Here is a 22,849-nt window from a genome sequence, read left to right as displayed (position 1 = left end):
GTAGAATGGCCAACAGCAATTAGAGTGCATTCGTTCAGTGCTTTTCTCGTTAAAATAACACGCAGTCTGCACCATTCCATTATAACAGTAGTTATCTCATACATTTTTTTTCTCTGAACCATACAGTTCCTATAGATTTTAACAAATGTTTTTTATGAATTTTGGAAAATGAGTTGGATAAACCTTCATAATTTATCATTGTCTATATTGTGTATGTATATCTCATGTAATCTTGTTGATTTTGTGTTTTTCCCATTAGAATTGGTTTATTTTAAAATTATTTTTTTACATTTATTTAGTAGTAGCAATGTAAAATTACTTTCTCTAGTAGACAGGCATAGTGTTGTCCTTTCCAAATATATACAACAGATTCACCAGTATATAGATATGTGTGTAATTTAGTCTGAACCAAGGATTTATAAATATGATTTTTGAGCAAAAAGTAGCTGGTCCTAGTTTTTGTTTTTTATTGTAGTATGTCATTAAACATACTTAAAAGAGGGTTGTTGGTTTTTTTTCTATCCCTCCATTTTTGAAATTTTTATTTTCATATACTTTGGAGTTGTGGCCATACTGAACATTAATGGAGCTAAACAAGAATTGCTTGAACTTGCATTATGGTTAGTGGGATTACCCAGGACTCTGTTTATGCAGCATGTTTAACACAGGGCAGATACGCCCCCTTGATCTAAGACATTACAGATGAATCACGTTAATGGCATCGTCATTTCCTCTCATGTGGGAAATCTTAGTGCCAGGAGTCACATGCTTGTGGAGTCACTAAAGATTATCCAAGTAAGAGCACTGGCTTCCCGGTTGATCAGAAATGCTGAGTGGTGGAGCTGTATTCACGTTCTTCAGTTGGGGAAGCGTTTGCAGCAGACGGAGTTAAAATAAGTAAGTGCTAGAGTACAAAGACACTGTTTTCCTGGCTTTACGAAACTAACAACTTGATCATCTGTGAAAAAGAAACATTTTTTTTTTTTTGTCCTTAGGTCTTATTGCTTTTAACCCTTTCGAGTCTGGGCTAAAGTGCCTACATCGGAACAACTGTTCCGATGTAGACAAATTAGACAGATTTCAATTATTGGATCGCGTCTGGGGGGCGTCCCTTCAACCCTAGGAACACCCCCAAGACCGCGATCAAGTCCTGACTGCACAGAAGGCTTCAGGACAGCCGTTAGTTATGACGTTTTATTCCGTCATAACGGCTTTAAAGCCCAGTCTAATTATGACGGAATAGAACGTCATAACGGCTTTAAAAGGTTAAACAGTTTAAAGTGAATGTAAATTTTGATGCTAAAGTGCCCGGTTTTTAAAAAATCGATTTTAAAACAGGGGCACTTTAATTCATCAAAATTTACATTTCACTCCTGTTGTGGGAAAAAAAAACTTACCTTTTACACTTGACTGCTCCAGCTTCCTCCGGTCGTGGCAAGCCAATTCTGATGTCCAGAAATGATGGATGGGTCATCCTCCAATCACGGCTTTTTAAACCATAAAAATTCTGGTGTAGACTGTCCCTTTTTAATATATCCTTGTAGTTAGGAGCCAAAAGTACAATTTGAGGGAAAAGTAGCTTCCTAATTTGTTGGATTATTCTATATATATATATATATCTCTATCTTCACTGGATCCTACAAATACATGCCTGGATCTGGATATTCTGCTCGTAAATGTGTAAACCTTAGTTAAACTGAAAACGTACTTCTCTTTTGCATTGCATGTTTTATTCACTTTATGTAATTAAATCCCTTTTAAACCGAGTAAAGTATAATTACTATGGATAAAATACACTAATATCAAGATAGATATTTGCACTTTTAATAAAATGTGTGAAATAAAATTGAGAAGTACCAAGCACAGTCATTTTAAGAATCAACTAGGTGGCCACGTTACAGGTAACTACCAATATATTTATTATTATTGAGATGAGGAAAGGAAAACACTGGGTCTCACGGTAAATCCAATGATTTATTATGGAGCAGGCTTCAATAAACACAGGGTGAACTCCTAACTGACGCATTTCGCGCATGTGTACATGCGGTTCATCAGAGATTTTTATTATTATTATTATTATTAGTAGTAGGGATGCACCGAAATGAAAATTCTGGACCGAAACCGAAAATTCAGGATGCCCTTGGCCGGAAACCGAAACCTACCTTTTTGCACATCTGTTGCTGACTGCACTTTGTATAATGCTTTTTTGATACTGGCTGCTCTCTGTTTAAAGCACTTATGTTACTGTCTTCTCTCTGTATAAAACACTTGTGTAAATTACAACTCTCTGTATAAGCCTCTTCTGTGAATGATAGCTCTCTGTATAATGCACTGCTGCTTTTTACAGCTCTCTCTATTAATAGGGCACCTTAGTGCCTTATACAGAGAGCTGTCATTCACAGTACACATAGCTGTAATTCACAGACGTGCCTCATATAGAGAGAATCCAGTAACAGAAGTTCCTTATACAGGTAGCAGACGGTAACAGAAGACCCTTATACAACAAAGTGGTGTCAGTAACAAATGTGCCTTATACAGAGAGCTTTTAGTAACCTAAAAGCATTATTCAGAGAGCTGTCAGTCACATGAGTGCCCTATATAAAAGAGACTGTAATAAGCAGCAGTGCATTATACAGAGAGCTGTCATTCACAGAAGAGCCTTATACAGAGCTGTAATTTACATTAGTGTTTTATAGAGAGAAGACAGTAACGTGAATGACAGCTCTCTGTTTAAGGCACTTGTATAAATGACAGTTCTGATAGTTTATTTGCTAAATACTTGTGCTCTCTAACAAAACATAACAAATAGTGTATCCTTAAAAGCAGCATTAGTAATATTCTGCAATTTCCGTTCCCATGTCATCTGACTAAATATCAGGAAGGTTTCCGCATTTTATGTTATTATCCTGCCAATGTGACTTTGATTGAGGACTACAGAGTTTTTGTTGCCACAGGGTTATCTGCTGCTGCTTAGTGTGGAGGAAGAGGTTAACCTGCTGTTAGTGTGGAGGAAGAGTTGCTCCGGTTCAGCTCCCTTAGAGACAATGGAGGTTTGATTTACAGCTTTGTAGTGCGTGGAGGTAGAAGGGTGTTGCTACGGTTTAGGCTGCTGTAAATCAAACCTCCGTTGTCTCTAACAGAGCTGAACCTCTACACTAAGGTCAGCACTAAATCAACAAAATACCAGAACCTTTCAGGAAGTGCACTGCAGTTTCTTCAGAAAGAACCGCTATAGGTAGGGAGGGAGGAGGCTGTGCGTGAGTAGCATTGTGGGAAATGTAGTTTACTAACCCAATGGCCTAGAAAGCCCCTAGCTGCACCAGTCTAAATTTAGGTGTGGTTGGATGCGGTTAGCGGTGGCCAGAAAATGTAAGTGTGGCACAAATATAGCATGCAATTTTCGGCCAGTTTGCCTCTCTTTAGGCCGAAATAGGATATGCCCATTTTTGGCCGAAATTTCGGTGCATCCCTAATTAGTATTATTAGTGTCAAAGGTCAGTAACTAACCAAATACACTTTAAATTTACATTAATTCCTTGAAAGCTTGGAACAGCTGCTGGTGACTTAACTGTGCTCGTGCAGACCGTGGAAACTGCCCATTCCACACTAATCACTCCACGGAATTTGGTAGTCACTCCCTAAAAGCCAACTGATAAGGGTACAGAGGATAGTCACTGAACCACAAAATTTGATTAAAAGATCTCAGGAAATGCAGAAGAAATTCCTTGACACAATCTGTTTTAGATAAATGTAACCAAAACCTTGAAAAATTGACCCCAAAAGTAGACAAGAATAGAATGGTGTTTTCTCAATACAGTATTCATGGTAATCAAATAGCAAAAAATATAAATAAGCATTGGCCTATTCTGCAAAAGTGTAATAGTCAGGTTAACGAGTTTCAAGAAAAAACAATTATTGCATATAAAAGGGTCAGGAATTTGAAACCATTTTGTTAGGTCAGATATAGGCCCATCAAAGCAGAAAGAAGAGATATCTGGGTTAAAGGAACCTAGGTTGCTACCCTTGCTTGGGATGTATGAGCTGTAACTCTATCATTAAAGGAAGTTTCTTCATCCAAGAAGTGGTCAAAAACCAACTATAAGGAATTTCTTTACATGTGAGACATTTGCTGTCTATTTAATAAAGTGTCCTTGTTCCCTCATCTATATTGGAGAGATGGTGAGAAAGGTCAAGAGATGGAATGAGCCAGCACCGCTCCAATATTAAATGCAGGGATAGGGAAGCACCAGTATCACACCACTTTTTGTAAAAGGGGCATAGTATAAGCGAGCTGAGGTGGCAAATAATTGATCATGTGGGCTCACAGAGGAAAGGAGGTGACAGAGAAAAGCTGCTTAAAAGGAAAGAGATGTATTGGATAAACAGATTAGGAACATTGGTCCCAAATGGAATGAATAGGGACTTTGATTGGTCAGTATTCTGATAATAGGTGAATCTTACATTTTTTCCTAGAATTTTTTTTTTTTTTTTTAATTGTGTATGTATAGGTCAATAAGGTGGTATGCTTTAAATAGTTTGTTTTGTTTAAACAGTCATCAAAAGACAAACATTTCAAAAGGGTAATGTTAAAAAGAATTGTTGCTTTTAAATGTTTAATGAGGTACACCAGAGTGTGTTGACAGTCAAGACACATGGTGGCACTAGAGATAGCTTTGAGAATGGCGCCAAACCAAGTTGTTTTAAAAAGACATTTCAGTGTATTTTTGTGTGTGTGTAGCATGATTAAGTGATATTTATCACAAAACTTTGCTTGTCTTTTTGTCAAAGACTCTTTAATATAATCTGGTGCTGTGGACACAGTATTAATTAAATTTACATTAAAGTGAAAATAAATCCTAGCGTTTTTACAAACGCTAGGATTCACTTTTGAAACAAATAAAAGGGACTTTCATTCATGAAGTATAAGATCTTATACTATCCTATACTTATATATCCTATACTATCTTATACTTCATGAATGAAAGTCCCCTTTATTTGTTTCAATAGTCAATCCTAGCGTTTGTAAAATGCTAGGATTGACTTTCATTTTAATCTCTTCATTACCATATGTTATGGAGTATCCTATGACTCATGTTACAGTACTTCTCCCATATCAAATGCAACTTAAAAATGGGAGATGCAAATGGTGTCATGTGGCTAGTAGTAAAATTGTCTAAAAAAATAAAAAAATCAAATGATAAAATTAATTTTGAGATCTTTATTTGTTATGTTTATTATATGCCAAATATTGAATTATTTGATGTTTTTACAATGTTATTTTGTTAATTTGCAGTAATACAGTGATGGCCTTGTCAGCAGAATTAAAAATGAACATCGTTCTTGATGCTATTGGAAGAAGGGAAATTGAAGAAGATTCCAGCTGTCATCACCCATAGTGCAGTGTCAAGTTATCAAGCAATTTTGAGAAATAATGTTTAGGACAAAAAAAAGAGGACAACTAAATACAGCAATAGATGAAGAGTCCTCCACCGTTAGACTGGCTGCATATGCCAAAAGCCCACATAGAGCATTTTTCGGTTATTGTACAAATGTGGGTCCAGCAAAAGCTCCATTGTGCATGTGCTTTACCAAATCAGATGACCCTCAACAAACATGTTGATATGTTTGTCAGGTCATAAAGAGAGAATGGATAAAGAGATCTCATTATGGATTTCTGCATTACGGTGGGAATATAACCCCATTTCTACTTGAAATGTTAACAACATTGCTTTTAAAATTATGGCTTTCAAGATAGAGTAGGGTTACATAAGAGTTAGTTCACCCATTGGTCTGTTGTGTAATAGGAAAGAGCTTAATGAAACCATAAGCTTCTTGCAAGTATTTGGGTTGTTTACCACTTTTTTTTTTTTTTTCTCACCCTTTTATAGTTGTGTAAAACGTATTTTATTTACCAAAGGCAATTAAAGTAGTTAATCAGATGTTGGTAGTCAGTATTTGAAGATTTTTGTGTCCTAATGCTATAGATCAGTATTGGCAGAGGTTTACATTGCATTGTTGTTCTATGTTGGTTAGATTAACTAACTTACATTTTATGCAGAAGCCACTAAAACCCTGTAAGGTGAAATTAACCATTTATTTAATTATATATATTTTATTATTCAGCACAAATTCATGGCACCACCATTTGAGTATAGGTATTCTTGGATCCTATGACAGAAGCCGTGCACATTCATTCACAGGATGGAGATGTTTTTTTTTGACAGCTTCATTGTGCATGGGTTAATGTGTACAATACAGAGTAGCATTCAACAACTGCATTGCTCTTTATTATTTTTGTGGGCTTTTAATATATAGTTTTTTTTTATTTTTTCAAAGTGTAGTAAAAATAAAAACTGCAAAAAAGTAAAGCTCTTCTGTATTATGCATGTGAAGGCAGCTGTCAAAAAGCCAACATCACTGATCTGTGAATATGTGCAGTATAATGTATGAAGATGCAGAGCTTCATCAACCCTCACCTGTAAAGGTAAAAGGGACATGAAACTCAAGATTTATATTTCATGATTCACATAGAGCATTCCATTTTAAACTACTAACCAATTTTCTTCTATTATCGATTTTTGCTACATTCTCTTGGTATTCTTTGTTGAAAAGGGAGCAATGCACTACTGGAAGCTAGCTGAACACATCAGTAAACAAATGGCAAGAGGCATATATGTGCAGCCACCAATCAGCGGCTAGTTCCCAGCTCCTATGCCTACCTAGGTATAATTTTTTTTTTTTTTTTTAAACAAAGGATGCCAAGAGTACTAAGCAAATTAGATAATAGAAGTAAATTGGAAAATTGTTTAGGTAGCATAACACAGGAAAGAACTGCAGATGTGTTTTTGAGGAAAAGACTGTTAGTGGGTGACTCTATTTTGAGGAATGTGTATTTAGGTGAAAGTAAAGGAGAAGCAAGGGAGGTTAGATGTCTTCCAGGAGCTACTGCTCACAGGGATAAGAAGCGTATTTTGAGAATTAAGGCAGCAGGAAAGGGAAGTGAGTTAGATGTGATTGTTCATTTAGGAACAAATGATCTGGCTAGTAATCATGTTGCTGCTGTTCAGAAAGAGTTTTGTGACCTAGGTAATCATTTAGAGACACTGGCATCCTCTCTATCATTTTCTGCTATTTTACCTGTGTATGGCCAGGAAGCAGGAAAGATGGAGCGGATAACATTTAATTCTTGGTTAGATAAGTGGTGCAGGGAACGAGGATTTGGTTTTATTTGCCATTATAGCTCTGTTTGGAAAGATACTAGGTTATTTAGGAGAGATGGCTTGCATTTGGATGCTAAAGGAACAGTATCTGGGAGAGGAGTTCAAATGCTTTATTAGAAATCATTTAAACTAATAAAGGGGGGTAGCATTAATATATCCACCTGCCCCCCACAGCATGCCAAAATTGTTAGTCCAAGTAACAATTGTAGAAATTCTAGTAGAAAAATTCTTCGTGCCATGAGCACAAATGCTTGCAGCTTAGGAAATAAATTACCTGAACTCATTTCAATAATGACTAGGGACAACATGGATTTAGTAGCTATAACAGAAACATGGTACAATGATTTGCGTGACTGGGACATAGTCATACCTGGATACAGGTTATTTAAAAAGAACAGAGTAGGAAAGAAAGGTGGAGGAGTTGCTCTGTATGTAAATGAAAATATAAAGGTTACTGAAATTGTAGGAACAAATGATGAGGTGGAAAGTATTTGGGTGACTTTGGAAATTAGAGATAAAAATGTTTTTAGAATAGGGGTTGTATATAGGCCTCCATTGCAGGATGAAAAACTGGACAATCTGTTATTAGAAGAAATAACCAAAATGACCATGAAGGGTAAGGTTATAGTACTGGGGGACTTTAATTTGCCAGATATAGACCGGAAGATTCCTTCTGCTAGATCAGCTAGAAGCAGGTATATTCTTGAATCTCTGCTAGGGGAATCACTTGAGCAATTAGTCAAGGAACCAACTCGTAAGGAAGCTATATTAGATCTAATACTTACAAATAGTAATACAGTTTCAGATGTGTCTGTAGGTGAGAACTTAGGATCCAGTGATCATCAATCTGTTTGGTTTAGTATTCATGTGCAGGAACTGTCCACCCAGACTAAAACAAAAGTTTTAGACTTTGGACGGCAGATATTTAATTAATGGGAGAATACCCAAAAAACTATTTAAAAGGGAAAACTCTTATTACAGGGGTTCAAGAACAGTGGGAATTTGTGAAAGGTGCCATTTTAGATGCAACCGCACACTGTATTAGACATGTCTGTAAAAGTAAAAGAAAGCGGAAACCAATTTGGTTTTCCAAAGAAGTAGCACATGCTGTAAAAAAAAAAAAAGATAGCTTATAAAAATTAGACACACACAAGCAGATGATATGAAAATATGGAGACTCCAACAGAAAAAGACTAAGCAGTTAATTAGGAAGGTTAAAGCTCATGCAGAAGAGAAGATGGCACAGTCAGTAAAGCATGGGGACAAAACATTCTTTAGATATATCGGTGAAAGAAGAAAAATAAGGTAGGAATAGTAAAATTGAAATCAGTTGATGGTAGAATAATAGGAGATAAGCAGATTGCAGACTGTCTCAATGATACTTCTGTTCTGTTTTCACAAAAGATTGTGAAGATACAATGTCTACATTAAGGGATGCTACGAAAAATAGAAACAAGCTTAACAGTAATCTTTTTACAGAGGATGAGGTTTTGTTAGCATTATCAAAAATAAATGTTAAAAAGGCAGTGGGTCCTGATAATATTCATCCAAGGGTTTTAAAAGAACTTCGATCAGTGCTAACTGTCCCATTAACTGATCTGTTTAATCAGTCACTATTAACAGGAACTGTCCCAGATGATTGGAGAATAGCAAATGTAATACCTCTTCATAAAAAGGGCAGTAGAGAAGAACCTGGCAACTACAGGCCAGTTAGTTTAACTTCAGTAGTAGGGAAATTAATGGAAAGCCTCTTAAAAGAAAGAATTATGACTTACATAAAGGCAAACAATTTAGAGGACCAAAATCAGCATGGTTTTCTCTTGTTAAGTGTATCCAGTCCACGGATCATCCATTACTTGTGGGATATTCTCCTTCCCAACAGGAAGTTGCAAGAGGATCACCCACAGCAGCGCTGCTATATAGCTCCTCCCCTCACTGCCATATCCAGTTATTCTCTTGCAACTCTCAACTAAGATGGAGGTTGTAAGAGGACTGTGGTGTTTTATACTTAGTTTATTTCTTCAATCAAAAGTTTGTTATTTTTAAATGGTACCGGAGTGTACTGTTTATCTCGGGCAGTATTTAGAAGAAGAATCTGCCTGCGTTTTCTATGATCTTAGCAGAAGTAACTAAGATCCTTTGCTGTTCTCACATATTCTCAGGAGTGAGGTAACTTCAGAGGGGGAATAGCGTGCAGGTTTTCCTGTAATAAGGTATGTGCAGTTAAAATATTTTTCTAGGGATGGCATTTGCTATAAAATGCTGCTGATACCGAAGTAATGTAAGTAAAGCCTTAAATGCAGTGATAGCGACTGGTATCAGGCTTATTAATAGAGATACATACTCATATAAAAGTGTATTTTAAAACGTTTGCTGGCATGTTTAATAGTTTTTTACATATGTTTGGTGATAAAACTTATTGGGGCCTAGTTTTTTTCCACATGGCTGGCTTGAATTTTGCCTAGAAACAGTTCCCTGAGGCTTCCCACTGTTGTAATATGAGTGGGAGGGGCCTATTTTGGCATTTTTTTTCACAGCAAAAATTAGACAGACATCCAGCTTCTTCCTGCATGATCCAGGACTTCTCTGAAGGGCTCAAAAGGCTTCAAAAGTCGTATTGAGGGAGGTAAAAAGCCACATTAGAGCTGTGGCAGTTGTGACTGTTTAAAAAACGTTTTTGTCATTTGTTATTCCGTTTTTGGTATTAAGGGGTTAATCATCCATTTGCAAGTGGGTGCAATGCTCTGCTAACTTATTACATACACTGTAAAAATTTCGTTAGTGTAACTGCATTTTTTCACTGTTATTTAAAAATTTGGGAAAATGTGTTTCTTAAAGGCGCAGTAACGTTTTTTATATTGCTTGTAAACTTGTTTTAAAGTGTTTTTCCAAGCTTGCTAGTCTCATTGCTAGTCTTTTTAAACATATCTGATACAGAGGAACCTACTTGTTCATTATGTTTGAAAGCCATGGTGGAGCCCCATAGGAGAATGTGTACTAAATGTATTGATTTCACCTTAAACAGTAAAGATCAGTCTTTATCTATAAAAGAATTATCACCAGAGGGTTCTGTCGAGGGGGAAGTTATGCCGACTAACTCTCCCCACGTGTCAGACCCTTCGCCTCCCGCTCAGGGGACGCACGCTAATATGGCGCCAATTACATCAGGGACACCCATAGCGATTACCTTGCAGGACATGGCTGCAATCATGAATAATACCCTGTCAGAGGTATTATCTAGATTGCCTGAATTAAGAGGCAAGCGCGATAGCTCTGGGGTTAGGAGAGATACAGAGCGCGCAAATGCTGTTAGAGCCATGTCTGATACTGCGTCACAGTATGCAGAACATGAGGACGGAGAGCTTCAGTCTGTGGGTGACATCTCTGACTCGGGGAAACCTGATTCAGAGATTTCTAATTTTAAATTTAAGCTTGAGAACCTCTGTGTATTGCTTGGGGAGGTATTAGCTGCTCTGAATGACTGTAACACGGTTGCAATTCCAGAGAAATTGTGTAGGCTGGATAGATACTATGCGGTGCCGGTGTGTACTGACATTTTTCCTATACCTAAAAGGCTTACAGAAATTATTAGCAAGGAGTGGGATAGACCCGGTGTGCCCTTTTTCCCCACCTCCTATATTTAGAAAAATGTTTCCAATAGACGCCACTACACGGGACTTATGGCAGACTGTCCCTAAGGTGGAGGGAGCAGTTTCTACTTTAGCAAAGCGTACCACTATCCCGGTTGAGGACAGTTGTGCTTTTTCAGATCCAATGGATAAAAAATTGGAGGGTTACCTTAAGAAAATGTTTATTCAACAAGGTTTTATTTTACAGCCTCTTGCATGCATTGCGCCTGTCACTGCTGCGGCGGCATTCTGGTTTGAGGCCCTGGAAGAGGCCATCCAGACAGCTCCATTGAATGAAATTGTTGACAAGCTTAGAACGCTTAAGCTAGCTAACTCATTTGTTTCTGATGCCATTGTTCATTTGACTAAACTAACGGCTAAGAATTCGGGATTCGCCATCCCGGCGCGTAGGGCGCTATGGCTTAAATCCTGGTCAGCTGACGTGACTTCGAAGTCTAAATTACTCAACATTCCTTTCAAGGGGCAGACCTTATTCCGGCCTGGCTTGAAGGAAATTATTGCTGGCATTACTGGAAGCAAGGGTCATACCCTTCCTCATAACAGGGCCAAATCAAAGGCCAAACAGTCTAATTTTCGTGCCTTTCGAAATTTCAAGGCAGAAGCAGCATCAACTTCCTCCGCTTCAAAACAAGAGGGAACTGTTGCTCATTCCAGACAGGCCTGGAAACCTAACCAGTCCTGGAACAAGGGCAAGCAGGCCAGAAAGCCTGCTGCTGCCCCCAAGACAGCATGAAGGAACGGCCCCCTATCCGGAAACGGATCTAGTGGGGGGCAGACTTTCTCTCTTCGCCCAGGCGTGGGCAAGAGATGTTCAGGATCCCTGGGCGTTGGAGATCATATCTCAGGGATATCTTCTGGACTTCAAAGCTTCTCCTCCACAAGGGAGATTTCATCTTTCAAGGTTATCAGCAAACCAGATAAAGAAAGAGGCATTCCTAAGCTGTGTGCAAGACCTCCTAGTAATGGGAGTGATCCATCCAGTTCCGCGGACGGAACAAGGACAGGGATTTTATTCAAATCTGTTTGTGGTTCCCAAGAAAGAGGGAACCTTCAGACCAATCTTGGATCTAAAGATCTTAAGCAAATTCCTCAGAGTTCCATCATTCAAAATGGAAACTATTCGGACCATCCTACCCATGATCCAAGAGGGTCAGTACATGACCACAGTGGACTTAAAGGATGCCTAACTTCACATACCGATTCGCAAAGATCATCGGTTCCTAAGGTGTGCCTTTCTAGACGGGCATTACCAATTTGTAGCTCTTCCCTTCGGGTTGACCACTGCCCCGAGAATTTTTACAAAGGTTCTGGGCTCACTTCTGGCGGTTCTAAGACCGCGAGGCATAGCGGTGGCTCCGTATCTAGACGACATCCTGATACAGGCGTCAAGCTTTCAAATTGCCAAGTCTCATACAGAGAGAGTTCTGGCATTTCTGAGGTCGCATGGGTGGAAAGTGAACGTGGAAAAGAGTTCTCTATCACCACTCACAAGAGTCTCCTTCCTAGGGAATCTTATAGATTCTGTAGAGATGAAAATTTACCTGACGGAGTCCAGGTTATCAAAACTTCTAAATGCTTGCCTTCATTCCATTCCACGCCCGTCAGTGGCTCAGTGCATGGAAGTAATTGGCTTAATGGTAGCGGCAATGGACATAGTGCCATTTGCACGCCTGCATCTCAGACCGCTGCAATTATGCATGCTAAGTCAGTGGAATGGGGATTACTCAGATTTGTCCCCTCTTCTAAATCTGGATCAAGAGACCAGAGATTCTCTTCTCTGGTGGCTTTCTCTGGTCCATCTGTCCAAGGGTATGACCTTTCGCAGGCCAGATTGGACGGTTGTAACAACGGATGCCAGCCTTCTAGGTTGGGACGCAATCTGGAATTCCCTGAAGGCTCAGGGATCGTGGACTCAGGAGGAGAAACTCCTCCCAATAAATATTCTGGAGTTAAGAGCAATATTCAATGCTCTTCTAGCTTGGCCTCAGCAACACTGAGGTTCATCCGATTTCAGTCGAACAACATCAAGACTGTGGCTTACATCAACCATCAAGGGGGAACCAGGAGTTCCCTAGCGATGTTAGAAGTCTCAAAGATAATTCGCTGGGCTGAGTCTCACTCTTGCCACCTGTCAGCGATCCACATCCCAGGCGTAGAGAACTGGGAGGCGGATTTTCTAAGTCGTCAGACTTTTCATCCGGGGGAGTGGGAACTCCATCCGGAGGTGTTTGCTCAACTGGTCCATCGTTGGGGCAAACCAGAACTGGATCTCATGGCGTCTCGCCAGAACGCCAAGCTTCCTTGTTACGGATCCAGGTCCAGGGACCCGGGAGCAACGCTGATAGATGCTCTAGCAGCTCCTTGGTTCTTCAACCTGGCCTATGTGTTTCCACCGTTTCCTCTGCTCCCTTGACTGATTGCCAAAATCAAGCAGGAGAGAGCATCGGTGATTCTGATAGCGCCTGCGTGGCCACGCAGGACCTGGTATGCAGACCTCGTGGACATGTCATCTCTTCCACCATGGACTCTGCCTCTGAGGCAGGACCTTCTAATACAAGGTCCTTTCAATCATCCAAATCTAATTTCTCTGAGACTGACTGCATGGAGATTGAACGCTTGATTCTATCAAGGCGTGGCTTCTCCTAGTCAGTCATTGATACCTTAATACAAGCTCGGAAGCCTGTCACCAGGAAAATCTACCATAAGATATGGCGTAAATATCTTTATTGGTGTGTTTCCAAGAGTTACTCATGGAGTAAGGTTAGGATTCCTAGGATATTGTCCTTTCTCCAAGAGGGTTTGGACAAAGGCTTATCAGCTAGTTCTTTAAAAGGACACATCTCTGCTCTGTCTATTCTTTTGCACAAGTGTCTGGCAGAAGTTCCAGACGTCCAGGCATTTTGTCAGGCTTTGGTTAGGATTAAGCCTGTGTTTAAAACTGTTGCTCCCCCGTGGAGCTTAAACTTGGTTCTTAAAGTTCTTCAGGGAGTTCCGTTTGAACCCCTTCATTCCATTGATATTAAACTTTTATCTTGGAAAGTTCTGTTTTTGATGGCTATTTCCTCGGCTCGAGGAGTCTCTGAGTTATCTGCCTTACATTGTGATTCTCCTTATCTGATTTTTCATTCAGTCAAGGTAGTTCTGCGTACCAAACCTGGGTTTTTACCTAAGGTGGTTTCTAACAGGAATATCAATCAAGAGATTGTTGTTCAATCATTGTGTCCTAATCCTTCTTCAAAGAAGGAACGTCTTTTACATAATTTGGACGTAGTCCGTGCTTTAAAGTTTTACTTACAAGCGACTAAAGATTTTTGTCAAACATCTTCCCTGTTTGTTGTTTACTCTGGACAGAGGAGAGGTCAAAAGGCTTCGGCAACCTCTTTCTTTTTTGGCTTCGGAGCGTAATACGCTTAGCCTATGAGACTGCTGGACAGCAGCCCCCTGAAAGGATTACAGCTCATTCTACTAGAGCTGTGGCTTCCACCTGGGCCTTTAAAAATGAGGCTTCTGTTGAACAGATTTGCAAAGCGGCGACTTGGTCTTCGCTTCATACTTTTTCAAAATTTTACAAATTTTATACTTTTGCTTCTTTGGAGGCTATGTTTGGGAGACAGGTTCTCCAGGCAGTGGTCCCTTCCGTTTAAGTACCTGCCTTGTCCCTCCCTTAATCCGTGTACTTTAGCTTTGGTATTGGTATCCCACAAGTAATGGATGATCCGTGGACTGGATACACCTAACAAGAGAAAACATAATTTATGCTTACCTGATAAATTTATTTCTCTTGTGGTGTATCCAGTCCACGGCCCGCCCTGTCCTTTTAAGGCAGGTCTACATTTTAAACTACAGTCACCACTGCACCCTATGGTTTCTCCTTTCTCGGCTAGTTTCGGTCGAATGACTGGATATGGCAGTTAGGGGAGGAGCTATATATTAGCTCTGCTGTGGGTGATCCTCTTGCAACTTCCTGTTGGGAAGGAGAATATCCCACAAGTAATGGATGATCCGTGGACTGGATACACCACAAGAGAAATAAATTTATCAGGTAAGCATAAATTATGTTTTCCTGTCATGTAGTGTTTCTCTCATGTGCATGCTACCTATCTAGATATCTTTCAACAACAAAAACATGACAATGAAGCAAATTTTTATAATTGAAATACATCGGAAACTTGTTTAAAATTTCGGGTTTCATTTCCCTTTAAAGGGGTTGTATAAGGTAAAATAGTTTTTCCCTTAATCTATATCCAATGACTTGTTATACCAGCTGCAGTGTATAGAATGTATGAAATTGTGTTTTCATGTTTTTGTAAATTAAGTAACTGGTTTTGTGCTTTGGAACCACAGCCTATTGAAATGGGTTGACCTGGCAGGTAAAATGAGATCTTATGTTATCACTTTGTTTACACACACTTCCTTATCTTATATCTGTTTGTAAAGCAAACCCCAATACTTAAAGAGAACAATGGAAAATTATAATTTTATTTGTTATCTCTTCTAACCCCCCACCGGAAGTGTCATTCCTTCTGCTGGCTGTGTTTACATTGCCTGTCAATAACTTGGACTTAAGTCCAAAAACATTCAGTATAGGTGGGGATACCACAGGCTTAATCAGCTATTTCAGATCCCGAAATAAGGGTAAACAAGCTACTTTTAAACAATTCAATACACTTTAGAAGGTAAAATTGATAATTTGGAAAAAATTAAAGGGGATAATGTTTTTGGATGAACTGTCCCTTTTTAAAGGGACAGTTTAGTCCAGAATTAAACTTTCATAATTCAGATAGGGCATGTAATTTAACAACTTTCCAATTTACTTTTATCAAATTCCCTTTATTCTCTTGGTGGTATTAGTTCAAAGCTAAATCTAGGTAGGCTCATATGCTCATTTATAAGCCCTTGAAGGCAGTCTCTTACTGAATGCATTTTGACAGTTTTTTTTACAGCTAGAGGGGCGTTGGTTCACACGTGCCATGTAGATAACATTTTGCTCATGCCTGTGGAATTGACTAGGAGTTAGCCCTGATTGGCTAAAATGCAAGTCTGTCAAAAGAACTGAAATAAGGGGGCTGTCTGCAGAGGCTTAGATATAAGGTTATGACAGAGGTAAAAAGTATATTCATATAAACGTGTTGGTTATGCAAAACTGGGGAATAGATAATCCCTGTATTACTCATCTTTTTAAACAATAATTCTGGACTAGACTGTCCCTTTAAGTTGTGTGGGTTTTTTTTTGTTTTTTTTTTTTAATCTCCTCTGCTGTCAACAATTGTGGGCAGATTAACTTTTAAACTGACCAAGCATTCACTTTATAGTGTAACAGGATATAGGATTCTGAACAAAAATACACTTTTTCCAATTACAGTAAAAGGTTTATTTTCTTAAAGGGAAAATAATGAAATCGGATTGCAAAGTATATTTTATTACTCATGATTAAACATTTGATGTAGTATTCAATTCCACTTAGTATATATTACATACATAAATATTTGAATAAATATATAGTTGCATGCAAATATTTGGGGTTCCCTTATTAAATATATTTGATGTAAAAAGTTAATACAACTTCTGCTGTGAATAAACTTTAAACTCCTATTTCTGCAAATTCTATTGCACAGTTACGTATAGGGCTGCAACTATTATTTTTTCAATTAATCGGATAAAAAAAAAAAACATTTTTTCCTAGATTTAAAATAAAATCCACATACTGAGTGTTATAAATATAAACTTCAGACTAAAACTTTACATTAACACAACTGTTGGTCTAACTTTTTGAGCAGCAGAACATTTTTTTTTTTTTTTATAGAAAATAAGTAGAACTAGAAAGAGATAGACTATCACTGTTAATAACATTCTGTTAAAAGTCAAAAATGCTCCTGGCTGAGGTTGGCTCTTTTTGCAAGCTATTTTGCCTGCAGCAGAGAAGATGATGTTGAGGTGCCTAAGATGCAATAGTAGGGTTTTGCCAATTTCACCAAGGTGGGCTATTTATCTTTGTTAGTTCTTCACCAATGCAAGGGGCCTCTTAACAAAGTAAGCCTGGACTTCATTCTGACAATGCTAAACAACCAGCTATAAGGTTAGGGGGAAAAATATCTAGTCCACTCCTAAAATAACAGATATGTACTTAGAGGTTGAATTTGGTACGTATTCCAAGTAATTAAAAATATATATAAAAAAAAAAGGCAAAAGGGCTAAAGACTATAAATCAGTAACAGGACACAGCCTTACACATTTATCTATACAGTACATATAATCAGCAATCCACTAAAATTTGTGCAAACAGATAATAGTGACATCAATTCATATAACAAATGCCATCAATCTAGGGCTAGGTGTAAATAACAAGCTTGGCACTATATCATGCAAAGCATAGTCCCAAATCTCATGATTTAATATACACAATCCAAATTGACTCCTAATTTATTTCTGGGTTGCACATAAGACAGGAGTAGTTGTAAAATTAAAAAAATATATATACTGTCCTGAAAAAGTAAAATGTCTGTAGACGTCCTTTAGGCTAAGGGCATAAACATAAAACACAATACTATGTGCAGGAGCTCATTGGAGTAAAGCAGCTGGTGCTGTGCATAGAACAACTAATTGCAAACCAACTAATTAATTGAGATTCGTTGACAACTATTTTCATAATCGATTATGCCGATTAGTTGTTGCAGCTCTAGTTACGTATGTATGTGTAGCAGGCAACTTGAGGTAAATGCAAAGTTAAACATTTTGGCAGCAAAAACGAATGAAGATGAAACGTATACTCTAAAAGCAGTTGCATTAGAAATATCATTGAATGAGGAGCAATTTCAGATCAGCACTTCCAAAATCTCACTAAGTGTAAGAGTGAGTTCTAGTTTTTCAAAGCAATCTTCTAAGCTCCAAATAGTTGTAATGGAAAGAAAGGAAAGCTGCACTCTCAAATGTTCAAGGTGAAATCCTCTATTAGCCAAAACCAACAGCACTGTTTTGGGCCACCTTCCCTTTTTAATCAAGCAGGTTTTATTTACACAAGAGGCAATCAAATTCCCAATGGGGATAGAGATGGGGATTTTAATGTTCATTTCCAGTTGCTCTAAGTATTGGCTGTGGAGGCATTTGAGTTTAGACAAATAGATGAGATTGAGGTGTGCTTTTTCTGCAGGGTCAGCCCATTGAAATGGGTATGTTCTTGAACAATTGATTAAGCTTTCAATGATAAAAACCGCAATATGAATAAAGGAACAGTTCCCATAAATGCTATACTATGCAGCTACTATAACAAGTAATTGGAAACACATTAAGAGTAAACCAATTTGTTTTTATTCGGAACCTGGTGCCAAAGTAACTTCAACATTTGCTGTGGTCAGGTTGTTTTTTATAAGCTAGACATGCCTCATAGTTTCTAGGAACAATACTCCCTGGATATTTTATCTGGTCTCGATCTGACCATAGTCTGTCTCACAGGCTGTGATGTTTAGGGAACGATCTACATCATTTTGCAGTCCAGGGAAATGCCTCATAAGCATGATTATTTTATAATCTTTGCTCTAGCCAAATAGTGATATAAATGAGCTCCTGTACAGATTAAAGTGAATGTAAATTTAGATGATAAAATGCCCAGTTTTTGAAATTTGATTAAAAACAGGGGCACTTTAATTCATCAAAATTTACATTTCACTCCGGTTGTGGAAAAAATACATACCTTTTTAATCTTGACAGCCGATCCAGCTTCCTCCACCCATCGCAAAGCCTCTTTCTGGGTCTAAAATGAGGAATCCTGCTTCCTCCAATCACGGCGTTGAATCAGACGCCAATTCCCCCGGGGCAGGAAGCCGTGATTGGAGGATGACCTATCCATTATTTCTGACAGAAATGGCTTGCGACGACCGGGGGAAGCTGGAGCGGCTGTCAAAGATTAAAAAGTAAGTATTTTTTCACGAGTGAAATGTAAATTTTGATGAATTAAAGTGCCCCTGTTTTTTAATCTAATTTTTAAAAACCGGGCACTTTAGCATCAAAATTTACATTCACTTTAAGCAGTCACTATGCAGTGATTTCAATTCTACAGGATGAACTTCTGCCTCAAAAGTTGGCAAATGTTCCCTTTGAGTGTCTAAGTGGGGAATAGGGTATTTGCTGTTCTTATCTCTCTTAGGTATCTGTAATCTGCACACTCTTTACACCTCTATGGTATACCATATTCCTTTTTGTATAGCTATTTGAATTTATTTTCTCTCTATTGCGACGACTACTTCCCCAGTCTTTCTCTGGTACCCCCTCACTATTGTTATAAAGGAAGCTAAGACAGTTGTGCTACTTACAAGAAGTCCTGTACCGCTTATTTTAGCTGTGGTGGTTTATGGGGAGTGTATTTACACATGCTTTGCTTAGATATAGTAAAACGTCAGATGTTACAGTCCTTAGATCACATCTGTTTAAAGGACATAAGTGTTAAATTCCATTCAGAACATATTTGAGATATATGTATTTGCAAGTTATGGCTTCTGGTGGGGATACATCTGTTACTCAAAATTGTGTGTGCATGTGTTATAAAACAATAGCAACTATTATGTTTTAAAAAAATTTTTTTTGCAAAAATGTTAACTATAACATGGATTATGCAGTTTGGTGTGTATTGCTGAGCCTATGGTTTCCCCTGACTGCCGTCATCGCAATTTATGTTTTGGAAATGTCTTGGGAATAGTAGTTACCATGTGTATGTGGAAATAATGCAAAGCTTAAAGTGGTGTGCTGCATAAACTGGGGATGCGCGAATCTTTCCAAATATATTAATTCAGCTCTGCTGGAACACATGGAAGTAAATGGGTTAACTTGCTGGCTATCATGCAGTTAAATCAGTGCTGCAAGTGTGTTAAGCAGAAGTGTGTGTTTTTTTTGTTTGTTTTTTTTAAAACCCCATGAGCATGCATGTGTTGGGTAACCCACGTTTTTGTTAATCAAAACATATGCATACTTAAAGGACCACTAAATCAAAATTTACAATCAATTTAACAACCTGAATTTCAGATAAGCAGATCATTATTTAATTTTTTTTTTTTTACCCTTTTGCTGGCGCTCTGTGACAGCCATCAGCCAAGTATATGTATACCCTGTGAACTTGTGCACATGCTCAAAGTGCCTCAAAGTGTGTACATAAAAATGTGCCAAATTTGATAATAGAGGCAAATTGGAAAGTGTCTTAAAACTGTATGCTATTTCTGAATCATGAAAGTTTGATTTTGACTTTAGTGTCCCTTTTTTAAACCACTATTCCTTGTCTATTTTATTTTTTTCAACTAGAAAGCCCATTAACTGCAGAAGCTAACGCTCAAAGGCACTAAGACGGTATCTGAGCCACTGAATAATGTCTTAAGCTGTATTAATGTTGGTTGAGGAATAGGAGGAAAAAGTCCTACAGTCAATACCTGAGTATTTTTTATTGCAGGATGTGGCTTTTGGTGTAGGGCTGTGAGTTTCTGGTTGAAGATAGCTGATGTCCACCATAGTTTAAAGCAAAGTGATATTTCCTTCAGGGATATGAAGAAACCTAGGGAAAAGCAATTGGAAGCTTTGCAAAAAATTATCACAGCCATAAACTTACCAATGTGTTCCTGTTACAAACTACTTATTTTACAGGTCAATTGTGTGAGTATTGGAGAAAGGAGAGCACTAAAACTTGAGGTTGTGCTGGCACACACAAGTATGTAAGCCCCAATCCAAGTCTTGTCGTTTTTTTTTTTTTTTTTCCTGATAAGTTAATTGGACGCTAAAGTTAAAATTTTAATAAAGTTGATGATTCAGATTGAGCATGCATTTTTAAGGAACTTTTTACTTCCATTAGCAAATTGTGCATAGGCTTTTTATATGCACACTTTGAGGCACAAGCTATTACTGAGTATGTGCAAGAGTTTACAGTATATAATGTATGTGTTTGGCTGATGGCTGTCACCTGGTACAAGGGGATGGAAAATTGAAGGAAATTTTGAAATTTGTCAGAAAAAAATTACTACTTATTTACAGTTCAAACTAAGTGCTATTGATTATGTAATTCTAAAGCATTTAGTGGTCCGTTACTGAAATCGCTAACCCCATGGCTAGCCTTGGTTTCTATAGTAATTTTGCCGTGGCCATTTCCTTGCAATGTGACCCAGCATTAGATTTTAGTTCTGCAGTATTGGTGAATATGCTTTTGTATTTAGGTATCGCCTCCAAGGTAAGTAGAGACTGGAGCATATGCTGGAACAAAAAGTAACTAGCAAAATTGCATCACAAAGGTGCCACTGTTGCTGTTCCTTTCCTCTTCAGCTGCTCTTTGCTGAGGGGACTATTGGATTGCAAGTCAGTTTTATGGCTGTAATGGCTTGTTACTGCAGCCCTCGACTGATACCCTGGGCTCAGTTGTCATTTAGGAATTTACTGGTGGAGGAACCCTCCAGGACTAAGGTAAATGTCACATCTCTGGTAGCCTGAAGATGGCCCTCTGTATTTCCTGCTTGGAGTATATTGCTCAGGAAGGCTATCAATAGGGGGATGAACATATTGTGCACAGGAGTTTTCGAAAATATATTTTATTGCTACTTCAATCTTTTATGTTGAAACTGGAGTAAGATACCCTGAACCACTCTGAGAACGTGCACCTCTGCAGTTGTCATTGAACACATAAAAAATTATATAAGGTGTAGTATGGTGTCAGGATCTCAGCAGAGACTGGGGGTTAGGCACAAAGTTGTATCAAATATCTCAACACTTTGAGATCCCGCATTAAGATGGCTTCAGCCTTTAACTTCTCACTCTGACAAGGCATAATATTTCTTAAAAAATTTCAGACTGTCCATATATGGCCAGGTTATAATACAATTTTATTTAATAATTATTCTTTAAAATAACCCCCAATTAAAATGCATATACGAAACAATTAAAATCAATATTTATTCCTAAATTCTTTACGATAAGTTAAATATATAAACGCATTGAATTATATTTATAGAAACCAGATTATGAATCAAATGATACACCCTTACTGCTGTTACAATATAATACTGTATATACAAAGATCATAAAAATATACCTTTACTATTTACCTTATTCACAATGAGCACATTAAAATACCACAATAAAATACCAGAATCTTCTGTTATTAACCAATAACTCTATGGTATGTATTGCCATTTAAGCTGGCAGTTGCTAAGAATGGTTTATAGCCCATCTGCGGAAGTCGGACGAAACTCGTAGACAGGGACGGTCTACATAAAGATCTCTTTTCCTGAAGTTTCAATACTATCTCAGTACTTCCGCTAACGGGCTTCGTATACAGCAACATAGGATTACAGTGCTGGAAACGGATTGTGTGTTGTCTAAAGACATTTTTTAATAATATCATCTTGTAAGTGCAACTTATTACATGCTCACAGAAAAGATGTTAAATCTCTTACCTTGAGTCGTGGTTGTGCTTTTTTTCGGTTCTTCTGTTTTCAGTATCTCGTAGTCAGAACACTCCTTAGTGTTCAGTGAATATAGAAGCTGCACCACGGTCAGAAAACAATGGGAGTTTTTTTTACCTACCAGGAACAGAGTTGTTTTTTTGTTTTTTTTTAAGTAGATCTATCATACTCCCAGAGTAACAAAGGCGAATTACGGTTAGTATAAATTTGGGATACATTCCCAACATAAGTTTCATATAATATTTACCATCATATAATCACTATTTTGTATGTGTGTGTATTTAAATATATATATAGAGTATTGCTTCAGACTTGATAAAGGAAGGAACTCTTCCGAAAGCTTGTCATCTTATAAATGTATAGTTAGTCCAATAAAAAAAGTATCATTGCTCAATGCAATACTCTTGTTATTTTGATATATATATATATTTATTTATTTGGCACCTTTTTGTATAGAGCTGGAGCATATGCTAGTTTATTCCAAATAAAGATATTTTAGAATTTTTACATTTAAATATTAGATTTAGTAAAGAAAATGCCCTGATCTTGTATC

At 37.8% G+C, this 22,849-nt stretch overlaps 1 protein-coding gene across 1 annotated transcript in view; it reads left to right on the top strand.

The window, feature by feature from the left end:
- The first annotated feature begins 645 nt into the window (after positions 1 to 645).
- Positions 646 to 22,849, top strand: part of LOC128663808 (ADP-ribosylation factor 1) — a 125,460-nt gene continuing 103,256 nt past the window's right edge. The window contains exons 1-2 of the mRNA XM_053718332.1: positions 646 to 897; positions 5,294 to 5,684. The gene's annotated coding sequence lies outside the window, so the exon portion shown is untranslated. The remainder of the gene's footprint in view (positions 898 to 5,293; positions 5,685 to 22,849) is intronic.

This window comes from Bombina bombina, chromosome 1, assembly GCF_027579735.1.
Source record: "Bombina bombina isolate aBomBom1 chromosome 1, aBomBom1.pri, whole genome shotgun sequence".
Taxonomy (NCBI): Eukaryota; Metazoa; Chordata; class Amphibia; order Anura; family Bombinatoridae; genus Bombina; species Bombina bombina.
Note: the sequence above shows the minus strand (reverse complement) of the source record. Positions and strands in the feature narration are given on the sequence as shown.